The sequence below is a fragment of the Lepisosteus platostomus genome, chromosome 5, assembly GCF_059453375.1.
Source record: "Lepisosteus platostomus isolate fLepPlt1 chromosome 5, fLepPlt1.hap1, whole genome shotgun sequence".
NCBI lineage: Eukaryota > Metazoa > Chordata > Actinopteri > Semionotiformes > Lepisosteidae > Lepisosteus > Lepisosteus platostomus.
This window is the reverse complement of record NC_142615.1, coordinates 51,765,428-51,787,968: the sequence shown is the minus strand read 5'-3', so window position 1 is coordinate 51,787,968 and position 22,541 is coordinate 51,765,428. Positions and strand designations below refer to the sequence as shown.

The 22,541-nt window shown below is 41.7% G+C and overlaps 2 non-coding genes across 2 annotated transcripts; one reads left to right on the top strand and one right to left on the bottom strand.

The window, feature by feature from the left end:
• Positions 1-13,856: 13,856 nt before the first annotated feature.
• Positions 13,857-13,950, bottom strand: trnai-uau (transfer RNA isoleucine (anticodon UAU)). The gene is made up of 2 exons: positions 13,913-13,950; positions 13,857-13,892 (listed from the first exon to the last, which is right to left on the bottom strand). It is a non-coding gene; the product is annotated as a tRNA-Ile (tRNA).
• An 801-nt stretch (positions 13,951-14,751) lies between these two features.
• On the top strand, positions 14,752-14,824 carry trnae-uuc (transfer RNA glutamic acid (anticodon UUC)). The gene has a single exon. It is a non-coding gene; the product is annotated as a tRNA-Glu (tRNA).
• Positions 14,825-22,541: the final 7,717 nt, after the last annotated feature.

Genomic DNA, 22,541 nt, shown 5'->3' with positions numbered 1-22,541 from the left:
ATTTTTCACATTTTTCAAAGAAAGTTTTCCACTCCTGTAGAAGCAATTCTCTTTAATGTTAAAATGAAATTAAATATTTATAATTCTGAAGACATCTATCAAAAATAAAAATGGAAAATTACTTAATTAAGTATTCACGCCCTTTGTTTTAACAACCTAATTTGGGTCAATTATCTTGAGAGATCACACTAAATATGTTAACAAGGTACACCTCTGTTCATTTTATCTTCACTGGTGTTCAATTGCTTGATAAACTGTATGATAAATATCACTGACTGTGCGGTCTCACAACTAAAACAGAAGATCAGATCAGTCCTGCTGTCATGAAGACCAAGGAGCTACCTGTGGAGCTTTGAGATGAAGTTGTTAGGAGGAGAAAAGCTGGAGAAGGTTATAAAAAGATTGGCAAAGCTTTAACCCTTCCTAGGAGCCCAGTGAAGTCCATTGTAACTGAAGTGAGACATGTATATATCTCACTTATCCAGCATCACAGTATCACCACTTAAGCACACTGTGAGAGGTGTTGATGGGGTCTGTTAATTTAGCCTCAAACAAAAGTTAAACTAAGATGCCATAAAGATGACCTGCTTTAGCAGCCCCAGTGGCTTAATGCTACATAATAAAAGAAGGAACAACACCCACAAACAGGATAAACCAGACCAATGTCTGCTGCATATCAAAGGACAGAACCTAGAGCAAGACAGAGTAGGACAGAGTAGTACCAGAAGTAATTACATATCAAAGAACATGACAAGCACTCAGATTGTGAAACTTTCTTCTGATTGTATATTTAAGAGCTGGGAAACCCTTGCAGTTTGTCTGTTCTGTGGAGCAGACCCGGTATGCGTTGTTGAACTTATTGAGCTCAATAAAACTGAATCTGTACAAGACTGTGTCCTGCTCTTCTGATGAAGAATTTCCCACAACAGTTGGCATAGTTGACTCCGGTAATTCCCAGACGGCACACAGGGTGAGTATATTTTTTATGTTACCACCCAATTAGGTTGGCGTAAGGGAAAGACCGGAAACATACGGAGAATATAAAGAATCATTTATAGGGAAAAGAGTAAGGACACGTCTCTGTGCGATTCAGGGCAAAATCCCTAAACCGAGACAAGACACGATTCCTCTGAGCTTGGTTTCGAAACCAAGACAAGACATGGTTCCTCTGAGCTCGGGGCGGGTCTCTAAACCAGGGCGCTTTCCCCCTTGGGCGAGGCAAAGTCCCTAAACAGAACAAGGTGAGCTGAGTGACGATATTGTGCTAGCAAGATTCCCTCTGAGTCCGGGTGGGCACCCCTAAGGAAGCTAAGGTTAATAATATTATTAAGATTATATTATCAATAATATGAGTATAGACCAGTTGTGCTAGCAGTTTAATCACCAGTGACTGCTGAGCTGAGTGTTAAGCGAGGAGTTGGCCCTGTATGCTAACACCAGACTCATATTCACTGACTGCTTCACAAGGGTACTTGTAAGTGTGCTGGCAGCACTGATAGATCTGGAGATGGTATCTAGTCCAGATAAAACAGGATCGGTTCTAGAGCACTTAAGGAAGAGTATTATAAGGACTAAAGGGAACATGAAAACAAAAGTTTTGTATTAAGATTGAAATAAAGCAAAATAATAATAATTGCTTACACTTTCTGGACACTCCACTCAAAGTGCTTTACAGGTAATGGGGACTCCCGTCCACCACCACCAATGTGGAGCATCCACCTGGACCAGAACAGAACACAAGAGGAAAGACACCAATTCCTAGATGGAGATTATTAGGAGGCCATGATTGGTAAGGGCCAATTGGAAATTTGGCCACAACACCAGGGTTACACCCCTACTCTTTTTCAAGAAAGGCCCCGGGATTTTTAATGACCACAGAGAGTCAGGACCTCGGTTTTACATCTCATCTGAAGGACGGCGCCTGTTTACAGTATAGTGTCCCCGTCACTATCCTGGGGCATTAGGACCCACATGGACTGCAGGGTGAGCACCCCCTGCTGGTCCCACTAACACCTCTTCCAGCAGCAACCTTAGTTTTCCCCCAAGAGGTCTCCCATCCAGGTACTGGCCAGACTCACACCTGCTTAGCTTCAGTGGGTTGCCAGTTGTGAGTTGCAGGGTGACATGGCTGCTGCTAAATAAATGCAAATAGAAGTGTTCTTAGGTTATGAGAATATGGAAAGGGAATTCATACGAATATTGTTTAGCAATGCTAAGTCAAGAAAAGAAGTCAAACAACTTAATAACCTTCTGCCTTCCACCTCATAACCCTGGTGAGGTGAGAAAGAATAGTACAGCACACAATAGCACAGAACATGTGCTCAAAAGTACGATAAGTAAAAAAAAAATGGATTGCAACCTGATTGGAAGTGACAGACATTGCTTGTTGAAAAAAACTAAATGTAATAATAATAATAATAAGTGGGATACGTGATACTGTGTTTATTAAAAGTTACACAGCTGTTAAAATAGATACACTTAAAAGTAAAATGCATACCGCGTTCATGTAATGGGTTGTAATGGATGCTGTAATTTCGTATAGTTTTCACTGGGATGTTATTTCGTTCAATCTTTTTATCTGTTATCTACCCATAGAGTCTACAGTTTTAATCGATAATTTTCTACTTATGTCTGTGAAACACAGTGAGAGGGAGCTCCCGTTGCCTTTCCTCATTCACACTAAAAGCCACTGATGAGCAAACAATGAGTGGAGTGACTGATTATTAAATCATTTCCCTCTTCAGGTAAAAAGTGTATAAAACACAATTATTTGCAGAAAAGTTATCAATGATTTGTTATTATGACAAAAGTTATTTCCGGTCGTATTTGAGTGTATTTGTTACATTATATCGAGTTATTAGAACAAAGTTAGTAGCGCGAATCCTCGTGGTTAGCATAAAGGCCATGTATTTGGTATGTTAAATGTGAATGTTTTAGTGATTAGCAATTTAGTTCATGTTCAGTAATAGCCTTAGTTTATTTCACTGTTCCTGGTTTTCTATATTTATTAGTGTTTTTTTTATATTAATAACCAAAATGCAATCACATTTCTATTGGTAGTAAATGTTACATTTTTAAAGAAATACTAACGTGGTCTCGCGATATTGATATGGACCTGATCGTACTGTCACTGTTAACTGTTAACTCAGCGCAATTAGATGAACATCCAGTGAACATAAATGCCAAATTAAACAGACAAAACAAGACATGTGGTCACAACTGAAAAACCTTGGGGAAGACATTGCACAGATCAAAGAGACTATTACAACACAGCAGTCTGGGTCAGCGCCTCAAAAATGCTGTATAGTTTAAAGTAAAGTGAAAAACATACAATTGCAGCAGCCCATCAGCAGTCACAATATCCAAAACCTGGTTACCAGCAAATGCAGGAACAGTTGTGGAGTCCATACACAGAGAGATATGAATGGCAAAGGGGACCGAGTATGGAACAAGAGCAGCAAACAGGGCTGCAAGGTCACATAATTGACAGAGGTTTGCATCAACAAATACAATCGTAGTCGTATTTATGCTCACCGCCGTGTTCAGTACAGCTCCAGCAGTAGTTCAGGTGGGTAGCTGCGTCAGCATGCGTAGGCTGCAAAGGAACAAGTAATAGGTTTATTCCATGCTGAAAAAAAGAACAAAGAGAACACAACATTTCGGCCGTGGAGCCTTCTTCAGGTGTCAGCAGTGTCCGGCACCACTGTACTTCCCAGGGAAATCACAGCAATACACAGTAGAGCAGCCATACCTGGCAAAAACTCAAATACAGCAGCGCTCAGCCGGACAGCAACGATATACGGTGCCATCTCAGTAGTATGCACCACCACCACAGTATGCAGTTCAACCATCACACTATGCTGAACCAGGGAATTATTTAGCCCTGCCAAGACAGCCCCGCCCAGTACAAGCAAGACAGTGCTTCCATTGTCAACAGACAAGGGCAGTGGATCCTTGATCACACTGTTATAGCTGCAGCAGTAGTGAACACTTTTCATCAGGTTGTAGGGTCAGAGGAACTAAACCATACAGAGAGGCTCCTTTAAACGAGAACACGTTACCCCCGTGGGACAAGGAGTAACTAATGCTGTCGAAGTGTCCCACCAATATGCTAGCTGCAGTAGAGAGAAAACGACTGCCAGATGTTCCAGATGTAAAGTTGTGTACTATTGCTCAAAGCAATGCCAGACAGATCACTGGAAAGAGCACCGGAACAGTTTGTAAAGCTCAGCTATGAACAGACTTGGGTCCTTCCAGTACAGTTGCAGTCGCTCAATGTCGAGTTAATCAGCATTCCTCTGTGACCTCACTGGTTGGCAGACAGTGCCTCGTGAAGTGCTATTTACAAGGACACGAGAGCGAAGCATTATGAGACACAGGTTCCCAAGTGTGTATTATAGATGAGTAGTGGAGAAATTCATACCTGTCTGAGATTTCTTTGAGAGATGTTTCTGACATAATAGAGTCCCCTGACACACTTCAGTTGGTGGCTGCTAATGGGATGAATATGCCATATCTGGGATGGGTTGAGATTTCATTCAAGTTGGCGTCACTTGGTAATAACCCAAGAGAACTAGTCATTATTGTTCTTGTTCTACAAGGTAGCCTTTTTGTCCCATCCAGTTATCGGGTTTAACGTTATTGAGCACATTATAAAGCAGACTGACAAGAGAAGATCTTACGATAGAAGTAAGGTATACCTATACAATGTATTAAGGTTGGCATTTCCAAGCCTCAAGAAAAATCAAATTCAAGCTTTCATTCATCTGGTTAATTCTGAGAATCCCTGTGAGTACTGGGTGAGGATGACAAAAGCGAGCCTGAACGTTCCAAAGCGTACCATTATGCAGATCCAGTGCCATGTACAAATTCCATCACTGAGGGAAGACTAAGAGAGGTACCCGTCCCTACACCACTATAGATGTGCAGAACAGAACAGACCATGACATCATTCCGGCAGGGAAAACCACTCTTGGGACAGTACAACCAGTTAAGTCTGTGTTCCTGGTCAATTCACAAGAAGGCACTAGGCCAGCCTGCGTAGCACAGCTTCAAACCAGGGAAGGTAGAGAAGAAAACAACACTGATGACGCATGGGACCCTCCTGTTGATGTGGGCCACCTAGACATACACCAGCAACAAATAGTCAAACAGATGCTACAAGAAGAGTGCCATGCATTTTCGAAAACAGATGACATTGGGTGTATCACAAACCTGCAGCTGAGCATAACTTCAAAAGACAGTGAACCTGTTGCTCGCACTTACATCTCAGTCCCAAAACCATTGTATCAAGAAATGAAAGATTACTTGCATGACTTAATAGCTCAGGGTTGGGTGGAGAAGTCCACTTCTCCTTACACCTCGCCAATAGTGTGTGTCAGAAAAAAAGATGGTAGCTTGTGGCTATGCGTTGACTATTGGAACCTAAATAGAAAGACACTGCCTGACCGTCAACCGAGCCCAAGAGTGCAGGACATTATGGACAGCCTGGGAGGTAATGCCTGGTTCTCATTGCTCGATCAAGGAAAGGCCAACCACCAGGGTTTTATGGCCAATGTCAGCAGGCCGCTGACAGCTTTCATAACTCCCTGGGGCTTGCATGAATGCACCTGCAGCATTCCAACGCTGCATGGAGAAATGCCTTGAAGGGTTGCGAGACAAAGTGTATGTGCCTTACCTAGATGACATCCTTGTCTTTACAAAGACCTTTGATGAGCATGTTGACACTTTGAGAAAAGTGCTTCGGCGGCTGCAGACTCATGGAGTGAAGCTCAAACCCCACAAGTGTGAGTTGTTTAAAGCAGAAGTTCGCTATTTGGGAAAAATTGTATCTGCAGAGGGAAGCCGAATGGACCTGGCAGACACGGTAGCAGTAACCGCTCTGAAAGAGAAAAGACCTGGTACAGTTGGCAAGTTAAGAAAGATTATGGGTCTACTCAGCTACTATCGGCAGTATATTAAATATTTCTCTTGTATTCCCAGTCCTCTGTATGACCTGTTGAAGCATACACCTGACAGTGAGACAAGTCAACCCAGTAGAGATCGCAGAAGGAAGACATGCAATAACAGAGACAGTGTGCCCTCCCATCAACCCATCACCTGGACGGAGGGGCATCAACAAGTACTACAGAGGTTAATAAATTGTCTGTTTCAGCCACCTGTATTGGGATTTCCTGATTTCTCTCAGCCATTCATTCTCCACACTGACGCCTCTAACCAAGGTTTAGGAGCTGTATTATACCAAAAGCAAAATGGTAAGTTGCGAGTGATAGCCTACGGCTTGAGAACGTTGACCGCTTCAGAGAAGAATTATCATCTTCACAGTGGAAAACTGGAGTTTCTCGCCTTAAAATGTGCGATCACTGAAAAATGTAGGGATTATCTTTACTATGCTCCAACTTTTACAGTCTTCAGTGACAATAACCCCCTGACCTATGTTTTGTCATCTGCGAAGCTTAACGCCACTGGGTGCCGATGGGTTGCTGAATTGTCAGACTTCCATTTCACCATCTGCTACCACCCAGGTAAAGAAAATGTTGATGCTGACTCCCTATCTAGGATGCAAGTGGACATAGAGACAGCCATGAGAGAGTTTAAAGAAAAGTTATCTTCCAATTCTGTGGGAGCAACAGTACAAGCCATTGAAGTACAGCAGACTTCAGAAATACCTTGGTCTATGACAGTACCTGTTCAGTGTGCAGCAGGAGATTTCACTCTGGGGAACACATCCATTACACCACTGTCAAAATCAGAGATACAGCAAGCTCAGAAAGAAGACAGCAACATAAATATGGTTATTGACTACATCAGTTTCGGATTAAAGCCTTTGTTCCAACAGTTGCAGACAGCAAGTCTCTTAACCAAGTGCCTCTTCAGAGAATGGGATAAGCTGATATTGGATGAGGATGGTATCCTTTGTAGAAAAAACACTCAGAGAACACATTTGGTGTTGGCCGAGAAGTTTAAGAGCATAGTTCTGAAAGAGCTTCATGATGAAATGGGGCACCAAGGTGTCGACTGAACAGCAAACCTGATAAGAGATCGCTTTTTCTGGCCTTATATGCAGAGAGATATTGAACACCATGTGCTGAGAACTTGCAGCTGTCTTCAACAGAAGAAGCCGAGTCATGAGACAAGAGCACCACTTAAGAGCTTTGTAACAACACAGCCATTTGAACTTGTTTCAGTTGACTTCTTCCATGTAGACAAATGCAAAGGTGGATACAAATACATTCTTGTAGTTGTTGACCATTTTACAAGGTTTGCTAAGGCTTATGCTACAATCTCTAAGTCAGGAAAAACTGTCGCTGACCGTCTCTTCAATGACTTTGCTATGAAGTTTGGACTTCCATCTCGAATTCACCACAACCAAGGGGGTGAATTTGAAAACCAGCTCTTTATGCAACTTAGGATATATAGTCGCACAGCAGGATCAAGAACCACACTCTACCACCCACAAGGGAAAGGGCAGGTGGAAAGGTTTAATTGGACATTGCTGCAAATGTTGACAACAGAAAAGCAGAAATCGAACTGGAAAGAGTCTCTCAACAGACTGATCTATGCTTACAATTGCACGAGGTGTGAAGTGACAGGATATTCTCCCTTTTATCTCGTTTAGCAGGTCTCCCAGACTGCCCATCGACATACTCTTTGCTCTCGACACTGACAAGTGCATACATTGGCTCTGCCAATCAAAGTGAATATTTGGGAAGGTGGAAATAAAGAATGCAAGAGGCTTATCTCACCACATACCTGCTGCAAACGGTTGAGAAGATTGAAGGTGTGAAGCAGCGGTGAGAAATATACTATGTGATCAAAGACTGCTGGTCACTACTAGAGGGGCCAAGACACCAGCAAATTACAGGATTTGTTTTCTTTCCCTGAAGATTCCAAATCCAGACGCTTAATCTTTCTCTCGCAGACAATAAGAAGAGGTTAGCTTTCTTTCCTCTAAATTGGGTTGACCACTCAACCTTACCTGAGGATTAGAAAGGTTCCTGTAACTCCCAATGTGGGGTTTGATCCCACCACCTTGAGATTAAGAATCACATGCTCTACCGCCTGAGCAAGGGGGACGCCTAATACTGGGGGTCACTAATCCTTGCTGACGTCAATTTGAAAAGATACTTGCTTGCTTTTAATCATGTGGTGACCGGAGTCTAGTGAAGCACACTGTGTTCTTTGTTGATTACTTAAAGTAGAACAACCGTCAGTAATCACAGCTGATGGTAATTTAAGTAGGTAGCTGCGTCAACGTGCATGGGCTACAAAGCAACAAGTAAAGGTTTATTTCATGCTGAAATGAGAAGGAAACACAACGTGTGATATGGAATAAACTTTTACTTGTTTCTTTCATGTTAATTTAGACCTGATCTCCACCTAAACTCATCAGTTGCTTTCAGTAGGTAAAAACAGAGGCCACACTGCTCCAGGTGAGGATCAAGCTCACAACCTTGGCATGACTCCGCTGTGCACTGCTGTATAAGAACCGCGCGCTGACCCATTGTGCCGCTGGAGCTCTGTAACCACCTCTCCTCAAACATACTGACGCTGCAGAAACACAGGGTGAAAACAGGGTTTGGGTTGTGGATCCATCTCCACAAGGGGGAAAGGAACAGTAAAAAACGAAGGAAAATACAAGAGACAAAACTGAAAGAACTGTTTTCACTGCAATATAAGAAGGAAAGAGGTGGTCGGACATGTAAAAACAGCTCGGTGGATAATTTGTAACGACATTCTTTGGAGTGAATCAGCAGACAGATTTCTCTTCATGTTGTGCTCTGTAGTTTGAACGTTCGTTCTCCCCGACTGGTTGGTTATATGAGGTCAGCTGATATTAAATAGGACTAATGAGAATCAAAACAAAGCTGTTGGACTCCCCCCTCTGGCTGTTTTCCACCAGTTGATTATTTCATCAACCAATGCCCTAATCAAGCTCCCAAGGCACTCTCTATACCCAGTAAACATAGGTCTAACCTCACCCAAGGAGAAAATCAGGCACTCCAGTCTCTCCAAAACAGGGATGATATCGTCATCAAACCAGCGGACAAAGGAGGCGCTGTTGTGGTGTGGCGTAAGAATGTATATATCTTTGAAGCCTCTAGACAACTAACTGACACTTCTGCCTACCTCCCTCTCCAACAGGACCCTACCACTGACTACCAAAAGGAAGTGGTATCCACCATTCCTCTTCTTATCAGCAGTAATGAGCTCCCCCAGGAGGCGAACCGGCTCATCATGGAACATCCACAGGTATCTCAATTTTACCTCCTCCCCAAAATCCACAAACCGGACACCCCTGGATGCCCCATCGTATCAGCATGTAACTGTCCAACTACTTACATCTCAGCCTTTCTTGACAGCCTCATGAGACCGCTGGTTGAATATCTTCCCTCATACATCAAAGACACCAACCACGCGCTCCAACTTTTTAATGATTTCCAATTTCAGGGTACCGAATGCTACATTTTTACCATGGACATCACATCTCTGTACACCGTCATTCCCCATAATGACGGCCTTACAGCCCTCAAGCACACGCTGGACAAACGCACAGTGCTTGATCCACCCACCCACACCCTGGTACGCCTTGCAGAATTGGTTCTCACACTGAACGCATTCTCTTTCAATAATCTTTTTTGCCAACAGGTCAGTGGAGTTGCCATGGGCACCAGAATGGGACCCAGCTATGCCAATATTTTTGTCGGCTGGGAAGAAGAACACTTCTTCGCTTCCTACACTAGCTATGTCCCTGACCTCTACAAACGATATATTGATGACTGCGTCGGTGCCGCCACATGCTCCAACGATCAGCTTGAGTTCTTCCTGCACCATTTCACCAACTTCCACCCGTCCCTCAAATATACGGTTAACATATCTTCCACTACTCTTCCGTTTCTAGACATCAACTTCTCCATCAACTACCCCCGACTGTCCACTTCAGTTTATTACAAACTCACGGATTCATACAGCTACCTCCTGTACAGCTCATTTCACCCCAACCACACTAAAAACTCTCTTCCTTTTTCACAGTTTCTTAGGCTACGACGATTATGCAGCAACGACATTGATTTCGAGAACCAAGCCCTCGAAATGTACTCCTTTTTCATCAACAGAGGATACCCCAGCAGTGTGATTGACAAGGCCCTTGCCCGAGCCAAAAACACCCCCTGGACCATCAACCCAATCAGGAACTCCCGCCGTAGCAACCGCATTCCTTTGGTGCTTCCTTACCACCCTAACACACTTCCTATCCCCAGGACCATTAACCACAACTTTTCCATCCTACAGGATGATCCCTCTGTTGGGGCCCTCTTTTCTGATCGCCCTGTCATCTCATATCGCCGACCACCTAATCTGCGTAACCTCCTTGTTCACAGCTCCCTTGATCGTCCCCAACAACCATCCACACCAGGCACTTTCCCTTGCAACAGAGCTCGCTGTATCACCTGTAAGTACACATCCACCACCACACTCATTCAAGGCCCCTCAGGACAATTCCGGATCACCCAGACAGCATCTTGTACCTCCAGCAACCTTATTTACTGTATCTCTTGCAGTGAATGCCCAGCCATCTACATTGGAGAAACAGGAAGGAGACTCGGAGACCGCTTCAGAGAACATGTCAGGGCTGTGAAAATTAAAGATCTCTCCAAGCCCGTTGTTTCTCATTTCACCTCTGACGGCCACGACCACTCTAATCTCTCCGTCTGTGTTCTCAAAGACGGTTTTCCTGAACTCATACATCAGAAAGACCACCGAAACCAAAATTATTCTGCAGCTAGGATCACACATTCTCCCTTCTCTTAACGACAGACTACTGTTATTTTAAATTTTCTCGATTCATTGGAAGTTTCATTTCACACCTCTCTGCACCCATTCTGACTTCACACCTCTTGATTGGGCTCTCTTTCTGTCCCCTGCTCCCGCCCCTCATTCCTCTGTTCTCCCGCTACTTTACCTTTGCCTACTGCACTGTCTCTCTCACACCTGAAGAAGGCTCCACGGCCGAAACATTGTGTGCTCTTTCTTCTTTTTTTCAGCATGGAATAAACCTATTACTTGTTCCTTTGCAGCCTAGGCATGCTGACGCAGCTACCCAACTGAACTAATCAGAATCAATACAATTGATCAAGTAATAGGTTTATTCCATGCTGAAAAAAAGAAAAAAACACAGCGTTTTGGCAGTGGAGCCTTCTTCAGGTGTGTAATTGTAATCAATACAATTGATGTCTGGCGAAGGCAAATAACCTTTGTACATGATCTGGAATGTGACTGGTTAAATTTCAACACAGTTACAACCTCCTTTTTTAAAGGGTGTGCACACTTATGCAACCAAGGCATTGAAAGTTTTTTTTTTATTATTGTTCTAAAAATGTTTCATTTGGTTTTAATTCTTAAATATTTTTGGTTAAAAGATCTTTTTAAATGTGAAAAAAGCTCTGATTGTGAAACGGTCAAAATGTCAGTGAAGAAATCGGTAATGTGAGGAAAGATGAATTCCCCATTTCGTGCTGTATTTCTCTTTCATTCTAGTGGGAGTGGTGCTATTGCTTCTGGATAAAGTCTGGCAGTGGTCGTTCCAGACGGGTCAGGTATGATGACTGCGCTTTGGCACAAGAAGAGACATGTGACTTGCGAGTATGCCAATGGTGTCATTTTTTTTTCCAGATCCTGGATAGCTTGATTGGTAGCGCATCAGGCTTTTAATCTGAACGTCCAGGACTCAAGTCCCTGTTTGGCAGGTTGTGCTTTTTTAAATCTATTGTGAATGTCATTATAAATCTGTACTGTGGTTATTTTAAATGTTCTTTTATTTTCTTTAGCGTTTCCTTTCACAAACCGAAAATGTTCAAGGTGATCTTTCTACTGCACTCCATGTAGATAATCTAAATGAAATCACAGTCGAGAAAAGTACACGCAGTGAGGAGCTCATGAATACGCCAATAAGAATGGAACACTGCACATATGCTGAACATCATGTTCGAGTTTACAATGACATCAGAAATTGGAAGCTAAGGCGTGTTTTTATTAAAGGTTCAAGGAAACCTGAATACCTTTGGTAGTACGATGATGCACAGATCTGCAGTCTGCAATTAGAATACTGTTTGTACGTTGTGTAAAATACGCCGTTCAAAACTTTTCTAAAACAGGAGATATGTTTTAGAATGCGTCTTCCTGTAAAAATAAAATAACTATAAGGGTGCTATAAGCAGAGTCTGAAGCCTGCTCCACAGAAGAACTATATTCAGAGGGCCAAAGAAGTGAATATTTCACCAAGTGAGAGGAAGCATCTTAGAAAAAGGAGGTGCAGTCACTTCCATGTGTCATAACACCACAAAGTCAGACTACAAGTGCTAAAAAGCTGCTCTCAAGGGTAACCCGGCCAAGTGCTCTAAGGAGCTGAATTAAAGCTCTGTCTCTACGGAGCCGTGAGTTGGAATCCCACTGCTGCCAAATATCTCCTTGTTAAGAATTACGGTTTTGTTGTTGTTGCCTCCGTGCGATTTAATCATTTTCAATAGAATTCATTTGAACAACAATAATAATCAGTTTTTTATTCCTCTTCTCATTGCAATGTGTACACAAAGATTATTTTTTTATATATTAAAAACGTGTTATCCTTGATGTTATCCTTATAAACTGGTGATTGAGGGTTCGAGCCCTCTCTGTGCCTGTTTTGTTTTATCATAACTTTGCTTTACCTAAGTTGTCAATTGTCTTGCAATGTAGAAATCTCTGTAATAAGAAGAAAAGAACTATCGGTAGTGGTTAATAATCCTGTTGTTCTAGTACAATCTGCCGTGCTTTTGAGTCGATAAAGCATCAGGTGCATTCAACACACCAACCTCCACTGCTCATCAGGATGGCTGAGTGCTCTAAGGTGCCACACTCATGTGGACTCAATCATGTGTAGTGACAGTTTTATGTGATTCACAACACGGATTTCCCTTCATGTTTATTAGGATGTGTCATTAGTATGTTGGTTGTATGAGAACAGTTTCTTCAAATGTCCTGTCAATTAACAGTGGAGAGGTAGCCGACGTATGCCTTCATGAAAACTCTCTACAAGTGATTACAAGTGTCTTGAACAAATCTACCTCATATTTTTAAAATAGTTTAGCTCAAGATGCAACGGGAGTATAAATTCATTCTTCCGCCCTCCATTCCAAGATAAAACTCCATGTGCGAATCTTATTTTCCTGGAAGTTGCTGATGTTGGTCATTATTGGAAATGCCCAGTGATATCGACTCAGGTACTCAGTTGTTACGTGCTGTAATTCGATACATGCGAAGCATTTGCATTCCCTCCAATTATCAATAAAGTCAATAATGTATTAAACATTACATGCCACTTCTTCCCTAGATGATGTTCATGTTGGATCAGTGAGAAAGGCATGCCAGGTTGTGCTTGAACCAGCAACTTACTATCATTTTAGTCCCAACCTGACCACACTAAGCGATTGTACCACAGAGACTCAAATGGGTCGGTTTTCTCCATTTACGGTTTTTGGGAAAAAAATAATCTGCATTTTTAAGCAAGATTGTATTTCAAATTTCACAAATTGTAAGTATTTCTGGAAAAACGCTGTTTCAGAAAGAAACTGAGTAGACGGGAATAGCCCAGTCAGTAGAATATCGAACTTTTCATCTCAGGGTCCCTATTCAGGCGGCTGATTTTCTTGCAACTATTTATTCCATGCTGAAACGAGCAGGAAACAATGTTTCAGCAGTGGAGCCTTCTTTGGGTGTGATATAGAATAAACCTTTACTTGTTTCTTTCAAATTAATTTAAACCTCATCTCCAGCACCTAAACTCGTCAGTTGCTTTCAGTAGCTAAAGACACAGGCCATACTGCTCCAGGTGAGGTTTGAACTCACAACCTCGGCATAGCTCTGCTGTGTACTGCCGTATAAGTACCACACGCTGACCAATTGCACCACTGGAGCTGTGGAACACCCACTCCTCATACAGACTGACGCTGCAGAAACACAGGGTGAAAACAGGGTTTCGGTTGTGAATCCATCTCCACATGGGGGAAAGGGACAGTACAATAGAAAAGAACATACAAGAGAAGAAACGGAAAGAATTGTGCTCACTGCAAAGTAGGAAGGAAAGAGGTGGCCGGATACATAAAACAGCTCGGTGGATAATTTGTAACGACATTCTTTGCTGACAACCAGCAGTCGGATTTCTTTTCATGTTCCGCTGTGCAGTTTGAACGTTTGTTCTCCCAGATCGGTTGGTTATATGAGATCAGCTGATATAAATGAGGACTAATCAGAATCAATACAATTGATGTCTGGTGAAGGCAAATAACCTTTGTACATGATCTGGAATGTGAGTGGTTAAATTTTAGCACAGTTGCAACCCCCTTTATAAAGGGTGTGCACACGTATACAACCAAGGCATTGAAAGTTTTTTGTTGTTTATTGTTCCAGAAAATGTTCCATTTGTTTCTTTCTTAAATGTTGTTGATTAAAAGATCTTATTAAATGTGAAAAAATCTGATTGTGAAAAGGTCAAAATGTTAGTGAAAAAATGTGTAATGTGAGGAAAGATGAATTGTGGGAGCCCCTTGACTCCTCATGTCGTTCTGTATTTCTCTCTCATTCTACTGGGAGTGGCGCCGTCACTTCTGGATAAAGTCCGTCAGTGGTCATTCCAGACGGGTCAAGTACGACTGCACTTCGGCACAAGAAGAGACATGTGACTTGCGAGGATCCCGATAGTGTCGACTATCTTCTGGAGCCCAGATAGCTCAGTCGGTAGGGCCTCAGACTTTCAATCTGAGAGTCCAGGGTTCAAGTCCCTGTTCAGGCATTTGTGCTTTTATTAAATATGTTGTGAATGTCATTATAAATCATCTTTTATCTTTCTTCTTCTAGCTGTACTGTGGTTATTTTAAATGTTCATCACTTGTATTTTCTTTAGTTTTTCCTTTCACAAACCAAAAATGTTCAAGGCGATCTTGTCACTGCACTCCACGTAGATAATCTAAATGAAATCACAGTAGAGTACAGAACACGCAGTGAGGAGAGAAAAGCACACTGCACATCTGCGGAACATCACGTCCGAGTTTACAGCGACATCGGAGATTGGAAGCGAAGTCTTTTTTAATTAAAGGTTCAAGGAAACCTGAATATCTTTACTAGAAGTATTTCAGAATCACAGTTAAATCGAGTATGATTGCTGCACAGATCTGCAGTCTGCAATTAGAATACTGTTTGCGTTGTATAAAATATGGCAAGCTTTTCTTAAACTGGAGAGTTACATTTCGGAATGCGTCTTCCTGTAAAAATAAAATCTCTACGCGGACGTTATAGGCAGAGTCTGAAGCCTGCTTAACAGAAGAACTATATTCAGAGGGCCAAAGAAGTGAATATTTCACCAAGTGAGAGGAAACATCTCAGAAAAAGGAGGTGCAGTTGCTTCCACGCGTCACAAAGTCGGACTACAAGTGCTGAAAAGCTGCTCTCAAGGATAACCCGGCCGAGCGCTCTAGTAAAAGGCGTGGAACCGACTGCACCTGATTTTTCTGAGATGCTTCCCCTCTCATGGCGAGATCTCGACTTCTTTAACACCTCTTGATTTAGTTCTTCTGTGGAGCAGGCTTCACACCTCTACGTATAGTGCCCTTGATGTCATTTTATTTTTACGGAAGCACACACACGGAACGTTTTTGTGTTTTACTTTTTATTTGTACAACAAAATAGATTCAATATAAACAAGATTCAGTAGAATCGTCAGGGACACATAAAATAATAGTTACACTTTCTAAAAAACAATTAAAATAGGTAAATAAAGACAAGGTCCACACAGCTTTAATGTTCTTACATTTCGAAAGAGTCTGTAATTACCTCTTTTCGTCTATTGTGAACTGTTCAAACTTAGGACTCAGACCATTTCACTCTACCTATATCTCATTTCAAAACGAAAATGTATCTCCTGTTTTAGAAATGCTCTGGGCGGTCTTACACGACGCACCTAAAGTATTCTAATCGTGGACTGCAGATCTGTGCTATAGCTCAGCTGAATTCTAAGATCCAGCAATCGTACTGGATGTGACTGGGATTCTGAAATGTCTTTTGCAAAGGTATTCAGGTTTTCTTGAACCTTTAATAAAAAAGTGATCTGAGACTTGCTAGCTTCCAGTCTTCCAGTGCCACTGTCACTAAACTAGGATGTGATGTTCCGCAGATGTGCAGTGTGCCTTTACTCTTGTCATGTTTTGTCATGTATTCGTTGCATGAGCTCCTCACTGCGTGTCCTGTACTGTATTGGGAATTCGTTGAGATTATTTACGAGGAGTACAGCGACTAGAATGCCTTGAACTTTTTTTCTAACATTTCCTATATGTAGGTTTTCTGATTATGTCTCTACTTCACTTTATTTCCTTAGTGACTGGCCATTTCTTTCTGATATTTGTTCTGGCGCGGTTATTGATCCCATACGAAAGATTATTTTTATAAAGAACGTCACCTGCAAACTCACAGTAAAACTGGTATTGGGAAAAGTTTTATAATAGTACTTTTTATTAGAAAAAAATGTAAATTTATCATTACCTATAGGGTTTCTTACCAGCGTGGAGCTCAAATTCACAACCCCGAGATTAAGAGTTTGGTACTAGTTGCGCCACAGAAAGTTGAAATCTGTTATTTATATTAAATACTGTGGCTCCTGTCCTTTTCTTCTCGTCAGAGAAGAGGTCGGTCTGGTCTCCAGTTTACCAACGATAAGCTCAGACTGTGCTCTTCTGTAAAGCAGTGTTTTCTTCACATTGCTTGTATGGGGGCAACACATCAATTCGATGACCATTTGCTGTACACATATGTCCCCTCTTCCCTTCACTGAAGTGACATAGACGAAGGAAACTCTAGTCTTAGGCTGCTGTCACCTGGATTCGAAGCGCGGGTATTGCGGTCCCAGCACAAAGTACTGACCACTATACCATCACGGCGAGTTGGGACAGACTATCGTTAATTTTATTCAAATGCTCAGTGTCTTTAATCTGATGGATTCATATACCATGCTCATGAGAAAGTCACTCAGCTACCCACTGTTCCCAGAGCTGGATAAGTGATTCCAGATTCTACAGCTCTCTAGCAATAGAGGGAGTCAGACTACAGAAATGGAGAAAATCTCTTCAAAATGTGGAAATATATTCCAGAGACGAGTCCTTTTTCGAAGGTCAACACTCCTTGCAATTCACCCCTTCCCATGTCGCGCAGTGTAGCGGTTATCACCTTTTCTTAAAACACCAGAAACAAAGCGATCTCTTTTATTATACATTTTGCACGCCTGACGGGGTTTTACAGTGCTCTTTTCTACACTAAACTGATCATTTGGACACCAAAAGGTAAGAGAGACACATTTCTATGTTATTAGGAAATCAGGAATCCTAACCGTAAGAGCCCATAGAAAAAAAACCCGAGATAATATGGGACTATAAACACAGTTTTTTCTTTTTCGTAGCGCTTGAGCAAATTTTATAAAGAAATATATTTTATATTTCTGACACATGACTTAAAAGGCTGGTAGAGTATAGTTCATACAAGAGTGCTGACCAACAATTTTCATCAACCGTACTGTAATGTTTTTTATAAAAGTAAGTTAAATGCATACATAGTAAATGTTTTTTTTTAATATAAAAAAACTAATTCACGAATTTTAACTTTTTTACAATAACGTGTTTTATTGTGATCTTGTGCAGCAATATCACCAGACAGTTTAAGGGTCTGTCATCCTTTTACTGTTCCGGGTTTTATTCTGTCTTCAGATGCACAAGATGTATTTTAAAAATACGTAAATAACAATTCTGGTGCAGTGAGGTATTCTGATTAATTCAGATTCACTCTTCACGTGTGTTATAGATATCATATAATGTTTTTGCATCCACGCAAAACCTCGCTTGAATATGAAGTTGCTAAACTTTACTTGTAACATATTTAACAAGATACAATGCCAAACTATTCAAATACATCAGAAACATACCCGAACTCTTCTAATTGATGCATTTGAAACGAACAGATGGGGGACTTTAACATGGCTTTCAGGAATCTAGAAATTCACTTTTAGGAGTTTTCGGAAGTCTGGACCCAGATGTGCTCGCTGTCACGACCACCAACCCGCTCAGACCACCCCCTAAGAGAACTAATCAGTACCAGCAGCAGGGCGATAATTACAAGCGCCGCTGCACGTGTTAAACTCAACATCAGACGCCCTACCGTGGGGCAGGGTGCAGTATTTAAGCCCCTCCAGCCCGCATCTGTTTTCTGGGTTAAGAGGGAAGAATAAATGTAGTAAATGTTATTGCCGCTGGGGAGTATGGAGGCGGTGGCGTGTGGAAGGAGGAGACGCACATTCCGCACGGGCAGTGCAGAGCAATGAGTCGCACCTGCTGCGCCCTGAGTCCTGTCCTATTTAACCTCTGAGTCCAGATACACAGAGTCTCTACCCAGTGTTGGAGATGTGAAGGGTTAAACCCAGAAGTTGAGATACATTTGAGTTTGATACATTTGTAATACATTTGTAATGCTGTTATACAGCAAGAGTGGTGAGGGCTCGGCTCACTCGGGTGATATTTCACGGTTGGACTTTTCAAGGAAGGTGTTAGGGATTAAGGCGTTGGATGTTAACTGTTTAATCACTTTGCAGAAGGGAATTGGTTTTGACATTGGTTTCAAGTTGGTTAAGTTACTGGAAGAGTTTTGGATAAAAGTAGAGGAGAAAAAAGATGTGGGTCTGATTGGAATGTTTGAATGGCAGAAGCTGATGGATCTTTCTAATAGGACTGTGATTGTTTGCATGTTTAATGAGATGTTGATGAAGGAAGATATTGTGACATGGTTGTCTAAGTATTGTTTAGTGAAAGGTGAACCTCAAAAAGTCTGGGATGATGATGGCATCTGGAACTGTGCATGGAGAGTAAACTATGGCAGTTTTAAATGCATTCCTTCTTTGATTGGATTAGGTGGAAAATAGAGGTTTTGTGTTCTACCAAGCACAGACAAAACTGTGCAGGAGTTGTGGGGAGCTGGGTCTCTTTGTGGATGCCTGCACAAATGTAGTGTGTGGTAAGCGCAAGGAAATTGGACATGCATATACTGAATGTACAAGCGTGAGGAAATGCAATCTATGTGAGTGTGAAGGTCATGTGTTTAAAGACTGTCCAAATTCCTTTGCAAATAGAACAAAACTGGGAAGACCGATGCAAAAACAGGAAGAGTTTGAAGAGGTATTTAGGGCTGGAGCAGTGGTTCTGGATCAGGAACTGGATGTGGTTGAGGTTTAAGAAATTAGTGAAAAGGAGAGTGAGGGTTCAGAATGGAGTGAAGGGGATAAGGGTGGGGTAGAAGAGAATGATAATGTTGCAAAAAGTGAGGTGGAATCTGAATTGATTGGTAGCATCTCTCCAAATCGCCTGCCACCTGTGGAGACTGAAAGCACTCAAATGGAATGTACAGAACAGAGGGTGCAGTCTAAAGGTCTGCTGAGACATTGGATTTAGAAAATGATTTAACTCTGAGTGGAAAAGTGAGGGAAGAATTTTCAGAGTCCTCAGGTAGGTTCTCCCAGGGGTTTAGATATCTCAGATATGTGATCCTACTGACCAAACTTTAGAACCAGAGACTCAAGAAGGGCAGGTGGAGAACCATCCTATGGAGTGTGGGGGTGGTGGAGGAGGAGACAAGAAAGCAAATGGTGGGGGGAGGCCTGTATAGCAGGTGTCACCGACTGAATGATAATAGCCAGAGCTTTGTCTACCCTGGTCCTACTATAAGTATGGCTCTTAATATCGTGTCCATAAAAGTGAGAAGCATTCGCTCCAAGTTAAGGGCAAGGACTATACTATCATTTGTGAGTAAGGTAAATTATATAAATGATATTGTGTTGTTACAGAAACGTGGGTTAACCTTTTAAAAACAGCTATAAGGATATGGAGGAACTGTGGACATTGTGCCTATCAATCTGGAGTAGGTCCAATGAGAATAAATCTGATGGTATAGCTGTTTTAATTTAAAATAAGATGGTAGAAGTACGTCCGCACCTTGTAGTGAAACCAGGGAGAGCACTGGTGGTGTATCTGGGTTTCATGAATGTCAAATTTCAACTTTTAAATGTGTATTGTCTGAGTTGCCCACATTACAAATATGTTCTAATTCAGGAATTGAGAGATTATTTATTGGGATGGGAAACAGTGGGTTTTAGCTGGGGATTTTAATTGCCTTTTAGAAAGAGGGCAGAATGAGGGGCAAGAGATGGGTCCAATTTGATAGATCATTAATATTATTGTAAACGGTATGAAAAGATTTTAAACTGAAAGATGCCCTCAAACTTCATAGTCAGGGGAGGGCAGGTTTCACATGGCACAAGTCTAATGGGACCCAAGCCTCAAGCATAGATTTTGTTTTGATACGTGATTTTACTTGCACAACCGCAGACTTAACTCCTGTTTTTTTTCCTCTGACCATTGTTTACTGTCATGTACACTTGCTATTCCAAAGGCTGTTACTGTGGGGAAGGGTGTGTGGAAGCTGAATATTTCACTTCTGGAAGATGAGAAAGTAACGGGCAGGTTCAGGGAAAGATATAAGGAATGGCAGTCTTTGTACAACCTGTTTGGCACAAGAGCACAGTGGTGAGAGGAGGTGAAGGAGCGTACATGTTACGTCCCAGTGTGTGGTCTGTGTGTTTTGTTGTTTGTTCCACACTTCTGACTTTGATTGTTCTCCAGAAGGAGACTAGGAGAATGCTTCAGAGAACATCTTTAACCTTCACAGCCCTAAGATATTTCCAAGTCTGTAGTTTCTCATTTCACCTCAAATGGCCATGATCACACTAAGCTCTCGGTCTCTGTTCTCAAAGAATGGTTTCTCAACTCCATAGCAGAAAGACAACAGAAACTAAACTCATCGTAAAACTAGGTTCACCCTTCTCTCAATGACCGACTTATTTTCATGTAATCTACACTAACCTCTTGCAGGTTTCGACTTCACACCTTTCTTCACCCTCTCCACTTTGCACTTCCTGAGTGGCATCTCTGCCCCTCCTGCCTCCTTCCCTCTCCCAGCTTTTGTTCTTCTGTGCTGTTTAGTCTTTGCTTTCTTCCTCGTCTTTCTCGCACCTGAAAAAAAGTTGTATTTTCTATCTTCTCTTTTTAGCATGGAATAAACCTATTATTACTTGTTCCATTTCAGATTACACATGCTGATGCAGCTCCCCACCTGAATCAAACTACTTCAATATACATTTGTATATGTTAATTTAAAACTGTAAAAATAGTAAGATTGTAATTTCAGTTTAAAACTTTGCAAGCAGTAGACGCATGGCAGGATGCACCCAGGAAAGGACACCAGTCCATCACAGGGCAACGACACAAACACACTAACTCGAGGTCCAGATTTACCTGAAGCCAACTAATCTACCAGTATGTTTTTGGACTGTGGGAGGAAACTGGAGCTCCCAGATGAAACCCACTTGAACACAGGGAGAACAAAACTAAGTACTAAGAACTCAGACAGCTTCCTAAGACTCCTCTAAACAGACACAAAATTCCAGATAAAATCTTCTTCAAATGAAGAGCCACAGCATATATATGAGAGTCCCAGGCATCTGTGATCAGTCTTCAGCTGATGCCTCAAATTGAACCCAGGGCCCCAAGGCTGAGGCAGCAATACTGACCACTGCACCACTGTGCAAGAGTGCTGCCAATAACCATATAGGCAGCACATATCAAGATCACAAATTGCACTTTTCAAGAAATCATTAACGCCCACAACACACAACAGGTCCATTAAATTCAAATACACCAAGCATGACAGCCAGATAGGCTTCCTAGACACCACCACACAAGGGTTTCTCCTTCAACAACAGACAAACAGGATTTTTATATAATGTTTTATAATATATATATATATTATTATTTTATATTTTATTTTTTTTACAAAGTATTTTTAAAAGATACAGACACACATGGCTTACTGCACAAGGATAGCTTCCACCCAAAGCATACTTTCAAAGGACTGGTAAAATCACAACTCCTACACTTCCACAAAATCTGTACACAACAACAAGACTTTGAGGAAGCCAAATACACACTCTTCCAAGCTCTACACCCGAGCGGATACACACAAAGTTTCCTCAAAAATGTGGCCCAAATATTTCTAAACAGAAAAACTCCAGATGACAGAAAAATCCCCCTCATCACATCATATTCCCAACTCAGCATAAACACCAACCAAAAACTAAAGTCTACAATCACCATGATATTAGAAAACACAAAAGGGAGCACAAAATCATATCTGCATACAAAAAATACCAAAAAACTTCAGCTTTATTTAGTCCAAAGCAAGCTAAAACCTGTACAAAACAGATCATATACACCAAGAGCTGAACATTTCATAAACAGAAAACAATGATCCAAAACAACAAAACTAAAGAAATTTAAGTTTTGCAAGTTGCAACAGCATCCAGTGCAAAAAGTGCAGAGTGACCTATATGGGGGAAACGGGTAACTCCATCTGAACCCGACTGGCAC